The sequence below is a fragment of the Parasteatoda tepidariorum genome, chromosome 1 (assembly GCF_982258835.1).
Source record: "Parasteatoda tepidariorum strain Cologne lab strain chromosome 1, Ptep-v5.0, whole genome shotgun sequence".
NCBI classification, from domain to species: Eukaryota; Metazoa; Arthropoda; class Arachnida; order Araneae; family Theridiidae; genus Parasteatoda; species Parasteatoda tepidariorum.
Genome location: NC_141755.1, coordinates 136,362,737 through 136,382,700, shown reverse-complemented (window position 1 = coordinate 136,382,700; position 19,964 = coordinate 136,362,737). Strand labels below are relative to the sequence as shown.

Genomic DNA, 19,964 nt, shown 5'->3' with positions numbered 1-19,964 from the left:
GTTCAAAACAAACTAATTCAAGTTTGAAAACGAAGTAAGTGTCCTTAAAATTCAAATTGACTTTTATATTTTATCCTATATATTTAATAGGTTCCTATTTTACTTGGTTTAAAAAATTTCACATAGAATCAACAAAAAGGATAATATTCGTCTAAAATATTCAATTACTAAGCATTATATATTAATATTCTGACATTACATAATATTCAAACTTCATATCCTCATTTTTGAGAATGTAGATTTCTCAAATCGGCAGATCTCACAATCCGCGAATAAATCTTGCATAAAATTATATTCTTTAATAGGCGTTTACATTTAATTTTATTTTATGAAGCTTATATTATTTCCTCTAAAATTTTAGTTGGTTTATAGAAATTGGGATTTTTTTTATCAAATATACAATAATCTGACGAAAGCAGATACATTTAGAAAAATCTTGTTTATAGTTCTGAATATTTTTAATGCAAAGATAAAAGTATTTAAATTATGAAATTGTTCATGGAGTATGAATATACTGAAGTGTAGTAAAATTATGAGTGCAAAGGAAAAATAATTGTTCTAACAGCTTAGAATAGTTCTAAAAGAAACATAATTTACATCCTTGCATTTGGGAATTTTATTTTAACTTGAAGAATTTGATGAGAGATACTTATAAATGCATACATATATTTTTATTTACTTTAATCATTATATTATGATTGATTTTTTTAAAATTTTTATTTATATAATCAATAGATTTTTACATAACTTATTTCCTATAAACTTCCGAAGTATTAAATAAATTATTAATTATTAATTGAATATAAATATAGCTGGATAAAAATTGTTAACATTATCTCTCAGAACCTTATAGGACATTTTTTAAGTACTGTTGACCTAAAAAATACTTCGCCCAAATGAAATAACTTAGCAAAATGTGGGTCAGAAGTTATGTTTTTGATACACACTTTTATTAAACATATTTTTCATACTTTTTTTTATTAATTATGTGTTAATATAGGTCAAAATAAGTGACAAATATATTTACCGGTGTCTTTTTCCGTGTTAATGTTAAAATCTTCCAAACACACCTCACTTCCATTTTTTTTTTTTGAAATTTGCAGTTATTTAGAGATCTAAGAGAAACAGTTATTCATCTTAGAAATTTCTCTAATTTACAAAATCAGTTATTGATTACTTTTTGAATATGAATGGAAAAAAATTGAATTTGGATTTTATACTTTAATGCAATTTTGGATTTCATCACACGAAAAAAATTGTCGTGTCATTTTGGATTTTATACTTTAATTCAAATATAATTTGATATTTTAACATATTTTTAGGACATATTAAACTATTTTTTTATAAGTAAAAAATATCAAACTATATACACCTGAAAAAAATCTATATAAGGGAGATCCCATGTTTGCCAAAAGGTCCATGACAATGAAATTTATTAACATTCTTTTTTTTTTAATCGAGAGAAAATGCTAATTATTTTCTAATACGATTAAGAAAAAGGAAACAACTTGAATAACCTTTGATAGAATGATTGGGTTTTCGCTTTACTGGAAGTAAATATTTGAGAGTCTAATCTTAAATATATTAATTAATTAGGGCAGACTTTATTTTACGCTACGAAGGAAGACACAAAAATGCTTTTCAATAAACGTATTTTGTACCGGCTTTTGAACCCTCCATGTATGGGAGGATCTGGAAAATAAGATTCCACTATTTTAGGCAGATGAGTGTTAATTCTTAATGCTAAATTCACTTTTTTGCGTTTTTTACAAGATTTGGTTGAGTAGTTTTTTTCTTAATAATTGGTCTTTATTTCGCATTTTATTAAATTATGGTCAAAAGGTTTTTCAATTGAAATGCATATTAATTTTTTATATACCTTTTTATACTTTGTAAGTAAAAATGCCAAAGTTCCAAATTTGAGCGTAATGAGTCGAATAGTTTTCAAAAAAGAAAAGTTTATAAGTACTATATCATATTTGAAATGTTTCGTTCGATTTCGTTCAAATTTTGCATTTTGTGTCGGGGTTTGATTACGCAGGTTTTCTGATTTTGCATCTAAAAATATAAACTGCGAAAATCAAATTTTCATTTAGGGTTATGCTTTCGAATCATTAAGCTTGTGATGAAGTAGATGAAACTCGGATTATCGAATCAAAAGCAGAGATGCCAACTTGCTCTGGACAGCAAATACATATTTTAAAGTGGTAGTTTATCAACTGTGATTCTTGGTTTAATAAATTCAATTTAGTAGATTTTTACCCACCACTATTTCTAAATAATTCGTAGGCTTATATAATTCACCACTTTATAATACTTATCTAATGCTATGCCTTTTGACAAGCAAGCAAAAATAGTCAAATATTTGCAAAATTTACTTTGTAGTTATTTACCGTTTCTTTAATTAATTTGGCGGAGCAGTTGGCGGCATCTCTGCAAAAGTTATTGAAAGTGTGCCTTTCGCAATTTCGAAAGAGCAATTTTGTGTTAATTTTTTACGTGTGATAGTTTTTTTTTACTGTTGTTGTAAACGTTGAAAGCTAAATTATTCAAAAACAAAAGTAAAACAACTAAAATTAAGAAAAGCAAAGATAACAGATATTATTTAAATAATGTAATTTTAGAAACTAGAAAATATGATTCATTGACAGATTTATGCCAAACAAAGGAAATCATAATTAAAAATTTGAACACAAAATATTCAGATATAAAGGTAAAATTTTTGATGACAATTTTTCCCCAAAAATAATGCAACAGCTAAACAACATATTACAAATGTATACAAGTGTTATAAAATATTTCGATTTTTTTTATGAACTAAGAATTTCAAATACATTTAATATGAACTGAAAAATATTGAATTAAAAACAAATTATTGAATTTGTAAAGCATTGGGTTTTTAGCTGTGTACATTGATCAAAATTTTCTTAATTCGTTTTTTTTTTATATGTACATCACTTAGGCCTTGGTAAAAGCTAAAATTCAATATTTCAACTTTTAAGGAAAAGAGAAGAAAAAAAAACTACCGCCGTTTTTCTATGGCACTGCCCAAATAGTATATTGCCGCGATGACTCAGGGGATAGAGCGTTCGCCTTCCAATGAACCGGGGTTCGATCCCGATGATGGTTTTTGGATACGGATTCCGCATCCACAACACCACAGTGCTGACGTGAAATATCCTCTGTGGTAGACAGGTCATGGGTTAGAGTCCCCTTGCAGTCAGGCGAACCGTGAAAGGTTCTCGTGGTAATAGTTCCATCAAAAGGTCCTCCACGAAGGCAAATTTCTCCCAATACTTGATCCAGGAGTTCCCTTGTCTTCGGGATTGGGTTCAAACTTACGAGGCTACGGAATTGCACATTCGTAGTCATAAACACAAAATTGAGCGATCAACGATAACAATTCTTTGTTTGCCAAGGCAAAATTTGTTCCCACTCAATCAACGATTTCAACAGGATTAATTTTCACCATCGACTAAGTTATGGCAAAATTACATAACTACTGTGACTAACTAATTCACCAGGTTTTACTCCAAATGAAAATTTAATGAAAACACTACTGGAAGTTGCTCTTATAAAGTAAGCTGAGCTTGTGGAAAACTCGACTTAGGCTAGTATGGAAAAAAAATTCAGCAAAATCTTGTTTATTCAATACAAGATCGCTAATCTGCTGTGCGATTCTCAAAGACGATGCTTCGAAATACTTTCTCCATTTATAAATGAATTTTAGAGTTTATAACGAAATATTACAATATTTTACGTCACATAAAATTCTAATCTAATATTTAATTTTTTTTATAAAAATAAATTGCGCAATAATTTACGCTTTATTTTAAAAAAAATTTTAAAATATTGTAAAGTATGTAAGTTTGCCTTTCTAAATTTGAAGTTTAATTAAGTATAAAACAATATAAGAATCAATCTAACCGCCAAAGTTTTCAATTATTCTAATATTTTTAAACAGAGTTGTTGTTAGCTTGATTGTAGTGTCAGAGTATCTCCCAAAGACTTTCAAAAAATTGTTTCTTCAAATTATTTCCTTAACCTCAAGGAATATATTATAGTATAATACAACATTAATAATTTTAGACAGCTCATATATAATTTGTCGAAGCAATTCTATGTCACTTTTATGTAATCTTAAAAACCATTTAATAAATTTTATTTAAAAAAATTGTTGAACAAAATTTATATACTGTTACTTTATAATTGCAGTTAATGATTATTTAGTCTAATTTATGCCCAATGCAACTCTTTTTAATTATAATGATTTTTGTAAACATATGTTTAATACTTTTTATTTTTTAATATTTTTTTTCTTTGTTTCATAGCAAAATAGCACGTTTTAAAATCGCGATCTACATCCTGATTTGTTAAAAGCATAAATTTTACGGTAAAATTTGATGGATACCTGTTATGTTGAATATCATATTTTTTAACCAATATATTCCATTTTATGAAAAATGTCCTTTTTTACATTAATAATTATTTTTATATACAGAGTAAGATTTTTTTAACCTGTTTCAGCATTCTAAACTGTTTCATTTAAGTTTTTAAAAAAATTTTCAAAATTAAGATCCGGACTTCGAAGATCGCACCAAACGCATAAAAATATTAAGAAGAACACATTTTTACGAATGGGATTCTTTAAGATTTTAAGAGCATCTTAACGCTTAAGATTTGATGGATTAATTACGTTATGTATTACATTACATAATAATGTTATGATGGATCTGATTTCTTTTCGGATAAAAGTTAAAACGAAATAAATATATAAAAACTGTTTTTATGATTTCGGTACTCTGAACAAAGTGATCATATCTCGAATACAAGCCTAAACTAATTTATTCTATTACTTTTTTCATTGTCAATGCATTTTATGACCATTATAATTAAATAAGATTTCCCACTATTTTTCCACTACAGGAACAATTCTAAAAGGTAAAGTTAAATAAAATTTAACTAAAAATAATGTCTAATTAATTAAAATTATGGAATTAAAAATATTTCAGGTTGAAGCAATTATAAATGATGATTCAGAAGAAATCTAAATTTGAAAGATAAAACTTAAAAAATATCTACGCAGTTGTAATTTTATAGTATTTTTTGTCAATTTTCTAATAATAAAATAAATTCTTATTATGCTTAAAACTGTAGTATTTCTCTACAGCGGAAAATTAGTGGTTAGATTTAAAGACGTTCTTAAAGAATCAAATTTACTGTATTTTGCGAACATTCCTTTAAAAGCCTTTGGAACCAAGTTGCAATTTCTTTTTTTTTTTTAATATTCTATTATTGTTATAAACTTGAGTCCTTCTAAATGAGAGACTATACATTGACTATAAATACTGACTTTTTAAGCGAAAGTGAAGTATTTTTAGTGAAATGAAATTGAATTTCTGAAAAGTCTAATAAAACTGAAATCACATTTAAATATGAAAACGTCGATAACTATTATGGCTCACTCCTATAAAAACGACTTGGTACGCCTATGGATGCTGCAGTTATGCTTGTGAGGATCTGGAAATGATTGAAAACTGATCCTCTGTTGAGATTTTAATACTCTTGCTAGTCAGAAAGCAGTTAAGATTCCGATTACATTATTCCATCCTCAAGAGCAAGAAAGTAATTTAATGGAAACGCGTTGAAAATCAAATTATGCTGCAAACGCTCTTTATAAGCTGCCCATTTATTGCAACATTTAAAATAATATTGCGAACTTTAGAGCTATCCGTAAAAACTGTAACCATTTATGAGTTTAAAAATTGTATGACTATTTTATAAAAGGTGCAATAGGAATAAAATTTGATTTGATTGTTTTTTTTCTTCCTTTTACAGAAGAAATTGTTATGGCAAGTGTCGGTGAAAAACGTGGAAGGGTAAGTTTTGGTACAATTTTATCTTTGTCATAATATTAAATTCCATGTTTTCTTTTCCTTCTAAAAACAGAATTTTTCTCAATATTCAAATCGTTTATCTTCAGATTTTAATTGCTTTTAATGATTTTTAAAATAACGCAGAAAGATTGAAACAGTAAAGGTGTACAATTTGTAAAGAACCTAATGAATGTCGTGAAATTATGGATTAAATTAAATCCGTGTGCAAAATTTAAAAGTCTCATGCAAAATATCGCTTAAGAAACGTCCAAATTACACAGAATAAACAAAAGTAAAATAAGGGGACCGAACTCCTCAACTTTTGAGACCCTATTTTTCCAGAACTCTCTTTTCGTGTTTTGATAATTTATCCAAAAAGTAGTCTGTTTAATTGTATCTGATTCCTTAACACAAATAACACAATAAATTAATTAAAATAAATAAACACAAATTCATTGGCATATTTGAGGTCAATCCTTTAAACCACTAAGTTCGGTTTTTTATTTGTTGAAAATACGATTAAGTTGTTCATAATAAAATATTTTTTTTAAACTTTTTTGCATGGATTACTGAATTCTTGCATATTAGTGCAAGAATTTAGTATTTAGAGAAAAGTACTTCATTTTGAATTTATGAGGTTGTCATGAACAACTTGCATCCCTGAAAAAACTCTCCATTTCCATGATTTTTGGGTCTTTTTTGAAAAAAATCTTAAATCAAACAAATTTCAACCAGTTGACATACCCTAATATATGAGGTTCTAAGTTTGATAGATAATCTGTTTGACTATAAAACGTTTTTCTTATTTTTTATAACTCTAAAAATTTATTTTTCGTGCTTATGTTAATTTATTACTTTCTACTAACAGGATGAAGAAGGGGAGGAAAGTTCTGGTGGAAGCGGCGGATCCAAGTAAGTAAACTTTTTCTCGACTTAATTCACTGTTTCGACACTAAATGTAGTCCTTCATTACATGCACCAATGCACAAAAATTATTGTTCTTCAATTTCAAATGAAAAACTTTTCTACGAAGGTGAATTGCGGCATAAAATCTTTATTTTTTCTGCAATTTTTTTGATGGATCTAATATCATAGTTTAAATGGTCCTTAATTCGCCTTTCTGCTTTGGATATATTTGGGTTTTCGCTAGTCATAGTTTATAAAGTGGTCGAAAGTTTGGGCTTCTTAATGTTCCAACGTATTTCCCCATATTTCCAAACTTTTTGAAGTAAATCAAAGCAGTTGTGCACACAATAATTAACTTCATTTTTCCAAAGATAATCCCATGTAATAAATTATTCTTCTTATTTTTTTTACGTAATGGTTGAAAGATTTTTGAGCTTTGAGGCATAAAAGTTTTTGCACTGTTTTAAACTGTGTAATGTAAATTTAAAAATAATCAAATAGTATTTTTGCGAAATGAACATTTAAAAACTTTATTTTTCATATTTCATGACTTAGAAACTATTCGACCCATTGTGTTTAAAATTCATCATTTAAAATCGCAGTATTTACAATGATTTTTATCAATTTAATATTCCTAAATTCCTTAATATATCATTTTAATACCTTCCCTCATTTAGTTTTTAAATTGATTTTATACCAAATAGTATAAAGAGTCTAAGATGTTTAGATAATTTAACAGGCTTAGTCTTTACCAGCAATGTCTATGCATATAATGCATGCATGAGTACAAATAACTACACAATGTTTATTTTATTGAAAACTAAAAACTGAAATTATGTGTGTTTTGTAAAATCATGGGTATTGACACGAGCTATTCTACTGATATACGATTCTTATGTTAGTATTTTTATTGTTTCAGTGTCCGCCCCGTGGGCAAGGCCATTCGTGTACTCCATTCTTCTAGCGAGGAAGAAACGCCCTCCCAAACGGTGAGTTCATTTTTCTATATCATAATCTATTATTTTCTGTTCTGCAAACAAAGTTCTTTTTTTTTATTTACGTATTTGCAATCCCTCGAACAGTAGTAACTAACTGATTTTAAGTCATTTTTATTGTTTTTTTATTCCTATAACCAAAAAACATAATTTATATTTAATAACTATTCAGATTTTGATTATTTTTTAAAGCGTTTCAATAATTAAACTATAAAATGTTTAATGTACCAGTTCTTTCATAGTTCATTATTTAATTAACAAACTTATTAATTAAACTAAGTAAGCTAATATTAATTATTAAAAAAATGCAAGTATCGCAAAGCTGTGAAAAGTATGTCATTTTTTATTTAATAGAAAGTTTTGCTGTAACTAACTCTTGGGTACTTGACTTTTTAAACAAAAAAATCTAAATAAATATTACATTAGATGTTTTTTATGAGTTCAAAAGAAAGCATAGCCTAAATTCTTTAATGATATTTGATGAAAATTTTAATTAAGTAAATTTAATATTATTAAGTAAAATAATTATACTTATTAAGTAAAATAATTATACTTATTAAGTAAAATAATTATAAGTAAAATAATTATACTTAAAAAATATTTTAAAAAAATATTTCTTTTTAAATTATTATAATTCCCATTTTTACTTAATAAGATCATACTTGGCTATAATTTTCATTACCAAAACCTAGCTGGTCATAAAACAACCCCGAAATGCTTTAGGATTGTTTCATAATTCAAGTTCGCCCATTGGATATTCGTGTGCCTAGCTTTTTATGTTTGCTGATACTCTTTTTAAAGAAGTTCTTAAAATAGGGACATAAACTCATGCTTTTGGTTTATTAGTAATTAATTCAATTGACATATATTTTGTAATTATATTTATGCATATTGATTCCTTGCAAAAAAAATAATTCTTATTAACTATTATAAGTCAATTGCTTAAAAAAAATTAGCATATTTTTACATAAAAATTCTTTGCATTTATTAAGAGGTTAATTATTTTTGATTTTTGTTTCTTTTCCATTCTATTGAGCTTACAACATAACATAAGATACAATGCCTCATTTTCTTAAGTAGCAATATCAGATGCTTTATAAGAGCAAAATTGTACTTTTCGTAATAAAAAAAATTTTGAACGAAATTTTCGTTCAAAAATTTCGTAAAATCAGTACGAGGGTTATACTTGGATAGTTTTCGTAGTTGAGATATTTTTAGAGATATGTTTATTTTAAAACACTTTATTCATCATATTATCTATTATTTATTATTATTACATTCACTCTCTGCATCATAAAGATAATTAATTATCTTAATTAAAAGTTCCTTCAGGTCCCAGATTATCCAGGATGCAATTTTATTTTTTTTAAAAATCAATAATCTAGGATAGATTAAACCAAAGGATGACTAGGCTTGAGGCCTCTCAATTTATGGGTCCTAAAAGTACTTAAAATCGTGAAAATTAAGGCACAACGTTAAAAATATTTTTCAACCTTTAATATTTTTAAATTTAATAAATGTTTGAAAGAATAAAGTGCTAATAATCATTAGTTAATTTTTTTTTTACATTTTTCTGCGCCTAATTTTTTAAAAGAATATTGTATATAATTTTCTTGCAAATCCGAAACGAAAACTTATTTATCGGAAGTTTACATTTTTGCTCAAATTTTTATAAATAAACTCTGTGCATACTTTAAAAGTGTTCAAAAATATAGAATACACCTAATTGCTTTATAAATGGCATTATATTTTTTTCACATCTTTTTTTGTGTAATATTCTTAACAATTTAATTACCAACTTCAATTATTAAATTATATTTAATTTTAGTAATAAAAATGTAGCTTTAAATAAACCAAAAGCTTATCATAAAATAAAAAAGGAAGCACACACAGAGTTTGAAAAGTGAGTCCAAATTATAGTTATTTCTATTACTCGGTCCTTTAAATGCAATCAAGTTAGACATAAAGACAACAAATTGGGATTAAATCTTGGAAAAATTACAATATGTAACTACTCCCGATTCGCACCGAGCACAGAGCTGACGAAAAAGATCATCAGTGGTTGACGAATCACGGGCTAGAGTCCCCTTGCACTAAGACAAACCGTGAGACGCTTCCGTGGTCTTCTTCTTCTTATCCTTTGCTTTCGCATTAGGTTCAAAATTACGATGCTGCGGAGTTGAACATAGGTAGCCGTAAACTCAAAATTGGGTTGGCTGTTCAACTACGGTAATAAAATGAAATAAAACATGAAACTACAATTCAAAAAAAAATGTGTAGTTCTTATTTCTCACATTCACCAGTTTTGTTTCGATTACAACTCAGGCAAATATTCTTTTACAAAAAAAGGTTTGAGGGATGAAAGAAAACTTTTAATTATCCTTTATGAAGATCAAGTGGGAAGAATGATCTCTACTAATTTTTTTACAAAAATAACGCTTGGAACGCCATCTGTTACATTTCAAGGATTGAAAAGTTTTAACAAATCTACAACGTGGAAAATCGGCTCTCTCCGAGAGTTATTACTCCGATAGTTGCCGTGCTAAGGTTTGGCTCATCTTTCACTTTCATCATCAACTTTCATGTATTCAACTCAGTAACAAATTTTGTGTGTTGTCTTAGAAAATTACGCATTTCAAAATTATGTAAAAAATCACAATTCAAAATTTTTTCGACTATTATTTAAAATAATAAAAATAAAAAAAAATTTACTAAACTTCATTTTTTAGATAAATGGGCTTCATGTGCAAAAATTTCTCAATTCATTTAAAAAGTTTTCGAAATAAACATAAAATTAACAATAAGAGGTCCAAACTTTGAATCGGTCTCCTGACCAAACTATGGGAAATATATTTCTCAGATTGCTATATTTTGGGAGTCAGAAATCCAAATTCATCGAAAGAAAGACATGTTTATTTAGAGGAATTTTGTTTCTGTGTCGGATTTTCGTAATTTTAAATATTGTCTACGCTTATTAATTAGCATGTTAGAGGTCCCTTCTTCGACCCATTAAGAATGAGTCCCAGAGCGTGAAAATCCAATCAATAGATCAAAAATTATTCTGAGTTGTTAGTTTTTTTTTTTTTTTTTTTGGAAAAATTTTATCGAAATTTAGGGTTCCAGGAAGTTTTATACAATTGGAAGAAGAGGCATTAACTTATCTCCATATTAGAAATTTAATATAACTATACTCTAGCAGCGTAAATGACAAGAGAGAAATAGTACGTTGCTAAGCAACCAAGCTTTGAGGATAAAAAAGAATGAAATGAAAATTGAAGCCATTCTTCGTTTTTGTGTTAGCTCCGGTCAGAAAGGCTCTTTTTTAAAAAATTGTTAAAATGAAAATATCTGGAAGTTTCTTGGCAATAGTTTTGTTTTTAGTTGCCCAAAGCCAAAGATTGATTTCGTTTATATTTTCTTTAAAAATAAAATTTGAATCGATTTATAAATTATTTATAATTTTACTGATTTTATTCTGTGTAGGCACAAAAACTTTTTATGAGACATTTTTATTTAAGTTGTTTTTAACTTCTTTAAACATGAAGATTTTATACAAAAACCAAATTTTTCGATATTTCTTTTATTTCTTTATACGGCAATATTTCTTTTTTTTACAATTGAAGGAATTAGTGAATGTCACGTGACATTTTAAAAAGATTGAAAAATTTATGTTTAAGAATATTGTATAATTCATTTTTTAAAAATCATTTCATTCTATCGAATACATGATTTACGTAGCTTTCTTTACATAAAGATAATTTGCAAATAGCATCTTGATGTTTTTATGCATTCTGAAACGGATCTTCATACAATGTCGCTCAACATGTTCAATAGTTACAATCATTAAATATTGTTAATATGGTTTCTTTGCTTGATTCCTTTATTAACTTTAATTAAGCAAATAAGGCTAATTCAATAAAGCTCAATTCCTTTATTAACTATTCAAAACTTATTTTACGATTCTTACCGTCATTACATATATATATCTGATACGATAGCCTCTATTTAAACAGAATTCGCGAGGTAACTTAAGAAACTGTAATAGTGGTAGCAAAACTAAGAAGATAAATTTATTTTATTACGGTTATATTCTCCACAGTATTAAATAATCAATTTGAATATATAACTTCACAGACTGGTAACAAAATCTTAAGTTTTGAAATTTTAAATTAAAAATAACTTCTTTATTTCAATAACCTTATTGAAATAGTAATATACAAACATTTACTTTTTTCAATATAATATTCTGATCAAAATAATGATTTAGTGAGATCCTTTATGGTAAAAATTTCACTTCCGGGAAAAGCAAATCAGGGCGAAATGTATTTTCACGATCCATGGATAAGATGGTGTGAAACTAATAGAGTTTACAAGAGAATCTGCATTCATATGAACAAAATGAGATTCCCCGTTATCAAGTTGAGCACATCAGCTCAGCTTGATACTCGGGAATGGTTAGGGAAGTTAGAATTTGGTTTAGAATGGCTGGAGTGGTTAGAATTTTAACATTATCGAGATTAAATTTATTCGAATTTGTGGCAATTGATTTATCGTATTTCTTGTGAATGGACTTATCTAATGTGTTCCTTTACTCTAAATGACTCCTTTAGACCTAGTTAGAGCGCGCTAAACATTTGCTTCAAAGGTTACCATTCTCAGAGCTCGGTGGAAAATAATGACTGTCCTCATGAATGTTCAAAACATGTCGACTTTTATTTATATTTTTTTAAGATAACGCAATTTCTCACTTTATTTTTGGGGATTATTCATTTATGTCCCTCTGAAATATTTTATGTGATATTAAAATTAGTTTTAGGTAAGATAATGGCTATGGCTCCTTTGGAACCTCCTAAAAACATATGTAATTTATCAAACTTTCTGAAAAATTCAAAGCAATACCTTTTTATTTGTTAATTTTTTTTAAAAATATTTTTATTTTGTTTCAATTATTTATTCATTTATTTATTTTTTTACTGCTTCTGTGAAAAACATTTTTTAGGATGTTAAACAATTCCGTCTACAAGTAAAATTTAAAAAGTCTAATGAATTAATGGAATGATCCCTCTCAACAAAATAATAAAATAAGTTTAATTTCCAATAATTTAATAAATTTAATTGTTTCTAACTGTTTCAAGCAATTAAATGTAAGGTTCCAACAGATTTCAATTATGGGGTTAATTAAATCATTGTCACGTTTCAATTGAGCCTAAAAAAAACGTTAACATGTTTATCTTTTTACGGTGAAATAAAAAAACAATTTCTATTTTTAATACATTATTTTAATATTCTTAATATATCATATTGTATCATTAAGGAAATTCTAAAGTTGGAAAAAGAATAATTTTTTGAGATGATGATTCTAAAAATAGCATGGTTTTGGAATCTTTTAATATTTTCTTATTTTTTGTATTTTCTGTTTAACAAAATAAGACAAATCGAGCATTTTTCAGATATGAAAATATTTTTTTGAATTTTGCTTAAATTGAGAAATAATAGAAACAACTTTTTAGACAAATTTATTGAACATTTGAAAAGTGCAACTATCTTAAAGTTAGTGAGCGAAAATAAGTTTAAACTACAAAATATAATTGTATGTCCATAATTTTTTGTTTATTTAAAAAACAAAACGAAAAATAAATGCTGTGCATACACAAGCATTTATTTTTCGTTTTACTTATTACTCGAATTATTACTTAAATAACAACAGAAACAATAAAAAAGTCAATCAATTAATCTTCATTTTTCAAAAAAGTAGTATGCATGGTAAATAGTCAGCTGTTTTGAATAGAATAAATTTGATCAGCGGAATATTTTTTAACTTTTTAACAAGATTTAATTCTCGGCTAGATGACAATAATTTTAAGTTTTCTTTCAATAAAAATTTGACAATAACTTGAAAAGGAATTTTACTTAAAAGGAGAATTAGTAATTAAAGTACTAAAACAATTGATTAGTATATGAATGGAAAATTAGCGTAGCGTAGAAAATTATGAGAAATGTTAAAATTTAATTCAAAATTTTTTCATTTCCAATTAAATTATATTATAAAAAATAAAAAACAATTATTATAAATTATTTTTGTATGAAAATATCTTTGTGTAAACTGGTTTTATGCAATTTTTTTAATTGTTTAATTAGATTTAAGAACTTAAAATACAGCAAAAGAAATTAACATTAAGGTGTCCGAACCTTGGATTGCCCTCTTCACCAAAATAAGGGGAACATAATTCCCAGACAACCCCCTATACTTTGAAGATCCAAATATGTAAAAAAAAAAAATTTTTATTTAAAGAAAGTACATTTTGTTCCCAATGTTCGTCACTTAATTAATAGTTAGCACTGCAGGATATTAAAGGACACCCCTAGGAACCAATAAGTTCGTAAAAATTTGATCATTAGAACAAAAGCTATACAGGGCGATATCTTTTTTTTTTTTTGCTTACATTACATCAACCGTCCTCAATCATCATGTACATTTATAATTCCTATTTAATTAACTAATTCTAACAAAAATAATTTTATAACTTGTTGCAACAACTGAATAAAATGTACTTAAGAGTTTAATTTTCTTTTTCCCTTTTTAGTAGTAAAAAAATAAACCATTAAAGGATTTGCATAATTATCTAATAAATTTAAATTATATTTCAGGAGAGGCGCGTCAAACGCTTCAAGAAGAATGTTGTGTACAAGTAAGTAATCATCTGATTTATTATTAATATTACGTCTGATTTATTATCAATTATTATTAATATTATATCTGATTTATTATTAATATAATATCTGATTTATTATTAATATAATATCTGATTTATTATTAATGTTGGAAACATTGAAACTCTTAAAAATCTTTTTAGCAAACATTAACTTTTATGTTTTTAATTCCGATTCGCATGGTATATTCCAAAATTATTATAAACTTCAAAGTTTATATTTTCGGAGCATTTTTATATTTTAATTTCAAGTTTTAATTTAATATATTTTAATTGAACTTAGAAGTAACCTTCCTATTGGAAGATTTTGAAAATTTCGTATAAATAGAGACTCTGCATGCTATAACCTTAAAATTTTCACAATTACTGAGGGTTCGTTTAATTTTACCAAGCTCATAATCCAGCATCGTTAAGCATGAATTTTTTTTATGTTATTAATAATTGAATTGTCACAATCCTGACCATGTATTTTAACAGAATGTAATTTTTTTTTCAGAGGTCAGCCCCCCAGTTCAGAATCCTCTTCGGATTCCAATGTTGATGTGCAGTTGCTGGCTGCTCAAACAGCAACAATTGACCGCGCCTGTGTCCAGCGCATCACAGCGGAGCGGAGACCACAAGCAGTAAGTTTTTTTTAGAACTTTATCTCTAGGACAATGGACAATTACAGTCAATTTTTTTAAAAATTTTAATGCATTCAGAATATCTCAATACTCCCAGAAAACAGTTTATTACTCTCCTAAGAAGGCTATTTATATAGTTATTTTAAATCAAAAAACGCTTACTTTCGCTCTCACTTGAAACTGGGAGTCACGTGATTATTCACGAACTGACGTCACACGTGTCCATCTGCCGTTCACTTACAATCGCTTTGCTGTAAGAGCCAATGCGTTCTTGCTTTCGTTTGAATTTTCGTAATTAAATCCAACTATGTCAGATGGTCAAAAACTATGCGTATAAAAAATTGCTCCCTAATATCACTTAATAAAAATTAATAAAAATAATAAAAATTACCATGAGAGCATTCAAATTATCCGAAGAAAAAGTACTCCTCACTTGATTTTTAATTACTTTAAATGGGGAGAATGATCTTTTACAAGCCACCTGACTTATTGACAATGTTAGTAAAAATTTTGATGATAGACCAATTAAATTATAAGAATTGGTCAATAAATTGAATCTCTGTAATATCTTGTAGCAACAAATAACACAATTTTTGCACGCACTGCGTGTCTCACATTTTAGACTTACTTCTTCTGTTTCCAAAGTAAAGTCGTTATCATCTTCATTTGAATGATCTTCTCTGATTATTTTATAATCTTCTAAGTCTGAATTTTTCAGTTTTTCCCAATGTGAAGCTAAATTTCTTAGTTCAATCCGCAAATTTTCACCTATAGCTGCTTCGTCAAATTTTAGCAAGAGTTTGCTTAACTCATTTAGTTCGCCAGATTGAAGCTTGTTAAAACGTATTTCAGGGAAATGTTTCGGAACTGGATTGGGCCATTTTCCATTTTCGGGAAACCGGCGTTCCATTGACGCTACAACTGTACTGAAAATAATGTTATGGACGTTTATCTTAAATACAGTGGTTTCCTCATCAAAAACTGTTTCATTCGACGCTGTCTCACCCGGTATCAATTTTCTTTTCTTCAATCTTTTTTGTGGAAACTTCAGTTTCTTCAAATTCCTTATTTGCGCGAATAATAAAATCATGTGTAACTTTTTGTACACCTTCAAAATCTCTCAAAATTTTTTTAGTTCTGAATACGTTTGTGATACCATTCCAAAAGCTTTTAAGATTTCTAAACCGGAGGTTTGCAAATATTGGGAGAGCGGTGTAGTTAATTAAAATATTCTTGAGAATATTTTGGCGGTGATTACTGTTTCATATTTGCAAAATAATTCTAAAAATATTTTTGCCTTTGCAAGGATATCTGGCTTGAAATTTAAATTTTGTTGTATAGTTTCTAAACTTGTAATCAATGTGACATATAACGGCTTTATAGTTGAATCTCAGTTTGAAAATGAACCAAACATTTTCTTTAATGCAGAATCTTTGGACCACCAACGTGTTTCTCCAATAGTTGCAAGACTTTTTTATTTCCGTGATTGTTACTTTGTTCCTAGATGTTCATACGTTGGTAGGATTAACAGAAAAATACTGCGACGCAATTTAGTAATCTGAGAAACGATGCACTTTCAATTAGTGCCTTCGTGGTATCTCCTAAAACTAAATTTAAGACATGTGCATAACACCAAACATGAATTTGACCAGGGGACTCTTTTGAAAGCCATGAAGAAAATCCTTTATATTCATCTTGCATATTTGCAGCCCCGTCAGTTGAATTACCGATGCACTTTGTTATATCTGTATTACAAGACTTTAAAACTTAATCCACTAAAGAAAACCTATTCTGTCCTGTTGAAGATTTACACTCTACAACAGCGAGAAGTCTTTTATATACACGATCGTCTTTCACATATCGTACTATAATTGAGCATTGATCTTTGCATGAAATATTCTGTGTTGTATCTGCTTGTAAAGAAAACAAACCAGCTGCTTGTACTTCCATATTAATATTCCGTGTTATAAGTTGCCCAATTAATTGAATAATTTTATTAATGGTGAATTTGGACAGAAACGTTAACAAAGACCCTCCGTTTTTACTTTTTGGTGACTCGTGAAGGTCTTTACTGCTCTCAATACAATCTTTCAAATGGGCTTTTAAAGTAATATCATATTTGCTAAGATGAACAACAAATTCCAAAAAGTTTCCATGATCAACGGACATGTCTTCCAGAGTATAGGCAGGCAGCTTCTAGCTTATCGCCTCTGTAACTTAATCCTCATTTCCCAATAAATTTAATAATATCTGGTATTCGTTGCAAGATTTCGATTCTTTTCCGTACTTGTACTCGATGTAAAGACATTTGATTGCAGAATAGGAAATTATCAAGATTTTCTTTATCTCTTAAAAAATATGCTTCAGCACAATTATGGTGTGAAACACTTCGCTCATGTTCATCGACTATGTCATGAACATGCCTTCTATCTTCCATGCCTCGTAAAAACGGAAATGAACCAACCCAAGGTGAAGCAAACACTAAACATACTGAACAAAACAAAGCATTTTGTTTGTCGCTATATGTCAACCATTTCCTATAAGAATCATCTTTCCGATACATTGCCTTTTTTAACACAGGGTCACTGACGTCTTGTTTCGGATGATACTTAAAAAATAAATCGAGTTGATTCTTTTCAGTATGTATAAAATAATTAAACGAGGGAATTAAATTGCTGTCTTGCTCAGTTTGTAGTTCGATTATAGCAAGATCAGAGGCGTTACTCTTAATGTGCTTTTGGTCAATTTCTGATTTTTGATCATCCACCTGTTGCTCAATTTCTGATTTATGATCATTTTCCTGTTGTTCAATTTCTGATCATTTTCCTGTTGATCTTGATCTCGATATGAACTATATTAGCAACTTCTTCAGCTGCCGCCATTGTTTCCTCCACTGCATCATTTGATGTAGAGGAGTGCGATTGCGGACATGCAAAGATCAGTTTAACACATTTTTGAACTTCTAAAAGATTCTGCTTCTCCAATCTTTCTGCGCCTCCTTTTACTTTGCGCTTCTTGTTTTTATCCATTACTCGGTCACCAAACTCAAGACTAAAGTGAACTTTGATTTAAAAGCCGCTCCTCAGAGTGTTGATCAAATTTGACGCCTTCTTTTGTTATGTAGGAACTGAAATCCAAAAGGCTAAAAAAGTTACATAAATTCTTAAGATCATTTCGGTAAGAATGTTTGATAAAGATATTTAGAAAATTTAAAATGTCCGCAACTCAGGAATTCACATTCCCAACTTTATTTTGATATAGACTAGAGACCCCTATGCAGGAAAAGTCGCAGGAAAATTTTAAAGAAGGTACAATTTAAGAATATGATTTTTATGTATTTTAATACAGAATTCTAACAAAATTGAAAAGACTTTTATATTTCTCTTGTATAAAATAACAGACATTTATCTTTAGCAGTTTACAAGATTAAGAGCCCATTAAGAATAGCTGTTTCATAAAAATTCCTTAATTTTCCAATCAAAATATGAAAAAATATTGTATAAATATATACAATATGTATTAGTCAATTTGCTATGCAAACAAATATCAACTTTATTACTATTTTCACTAGAAGACAATGAAGTGTTTAGTATATTCAAATATTATTCAAATAGGTATGCTATTGAATTATGAGGTTAAACCAGTTTTTACTTTTAATGTTTTAGTAGGGTACAAATTCGACAATAGGCCCCCATAACCCCTTCGTCATTATAGAGCCCCTTTAAAAGTCCTTAGACCTATTGGGGATCGATACCGATCCTGTAGGAAAACCCTGGAACTTAATACCTATATAATATAGAAATAAAAATTAAAAATAGGTACTTACCAAGTGGAATTTAAGAAACACACAAAAGCAAATAATACATTATATCAAAAGTCTAGTGAAGAGTCACACTGTAGAAAATTCTACTGGATAAAATAAAAGTTCACGTTTGTGCAGCAAAAAAAATAATAAAGAGAATCTTACACAGCACTAAAGACTCACAGTCGGGTATTTATTTATTCGATTTTATCATGTGTCAACAACGACATCTAACAGGATCTCCAGGAACTAATTTAATATTAAGTTATAAAATACAGTGTGATTCAGACCATGCGTGCCACCCATTTTTTTCGAGAATGGAGCGAATAATCGATTTGAAATAAGAAATCTAATAACTAAATCGACCCCAAGGAATTCAATAGTGACATTGTTAATTCCCGCAAGTAGCCGGAAGTACCGGAATTCGAACACAACTTTGATTTTTTAAATAGAAACCTAAATCTTATTCGGCATTATTGGAGAGAGTTTTTGAAAAGTAATAACTTTTACTTAAAATATTTATTAATATCTCTTACTATTTTCCAAGATAATAGATAAGGAAAAATACATATTAAATAGATTTTGACATATTCACTAAAAAAAATTTTTTTTCGTCATAATGTCTAATACCTTCATTAAAACACATTTGTGCTTTTCTTCCCATGTTTTATAAAAATTGAAGCGATTTTGACAATTCAAGTTAATTATTTTTGTTTAAAAATTATGAATTGAAGTAAATAATCCGAATTTTTTCGTATCTATTATCTTGAGAACAGTAAGAGATATAAAAAAAAATTTCAAGTAAAAGTTACTTTTTTTCAAAAACCCTCTCCAATGATGCCAAATAAGATATAGGTTTCCAATTAAAAAATCAAAATTGTGTTCAAATTCCGGTACTTCCGGCTACTTCCGGGAATTAACAATATCACTATTGAATTCCAATTTGTCGATTTAGTTATTAGATTTTTTATTTCAAATCGATTATTTGCTCCATTCTCGAAAAAATGGGTGGCACGCATGGTCTGAATCACACTGTATATTAAAACAATATT

The 19,964-nt window shown here is 27.9% G+C and overlaps 1 long non-coding RNA gene across 1 annotated transcript in view; it reads right to left on the bottom strand.

Moving 5' to 3' along the window:
* Nucleotides 1-19,074, bottom strand: part of LOC147817052 (uncharacterized) — a 60,584-nt gene extending 41,510 nt beyond the window's left edge. Inside the window, exon 1 of the long non-coding RNA XR_015430083.1 lies at nucleotides 18,937-19,074. This is a non-coding gene — a long non-coding RNA (uncharacterized LOC147817052). The remainder of the gene's footprint in view (nucleotides 1-18,936) is intronic.
* Nucleotides 19,075-19,964: the final 890 nt, after the last annotated feature.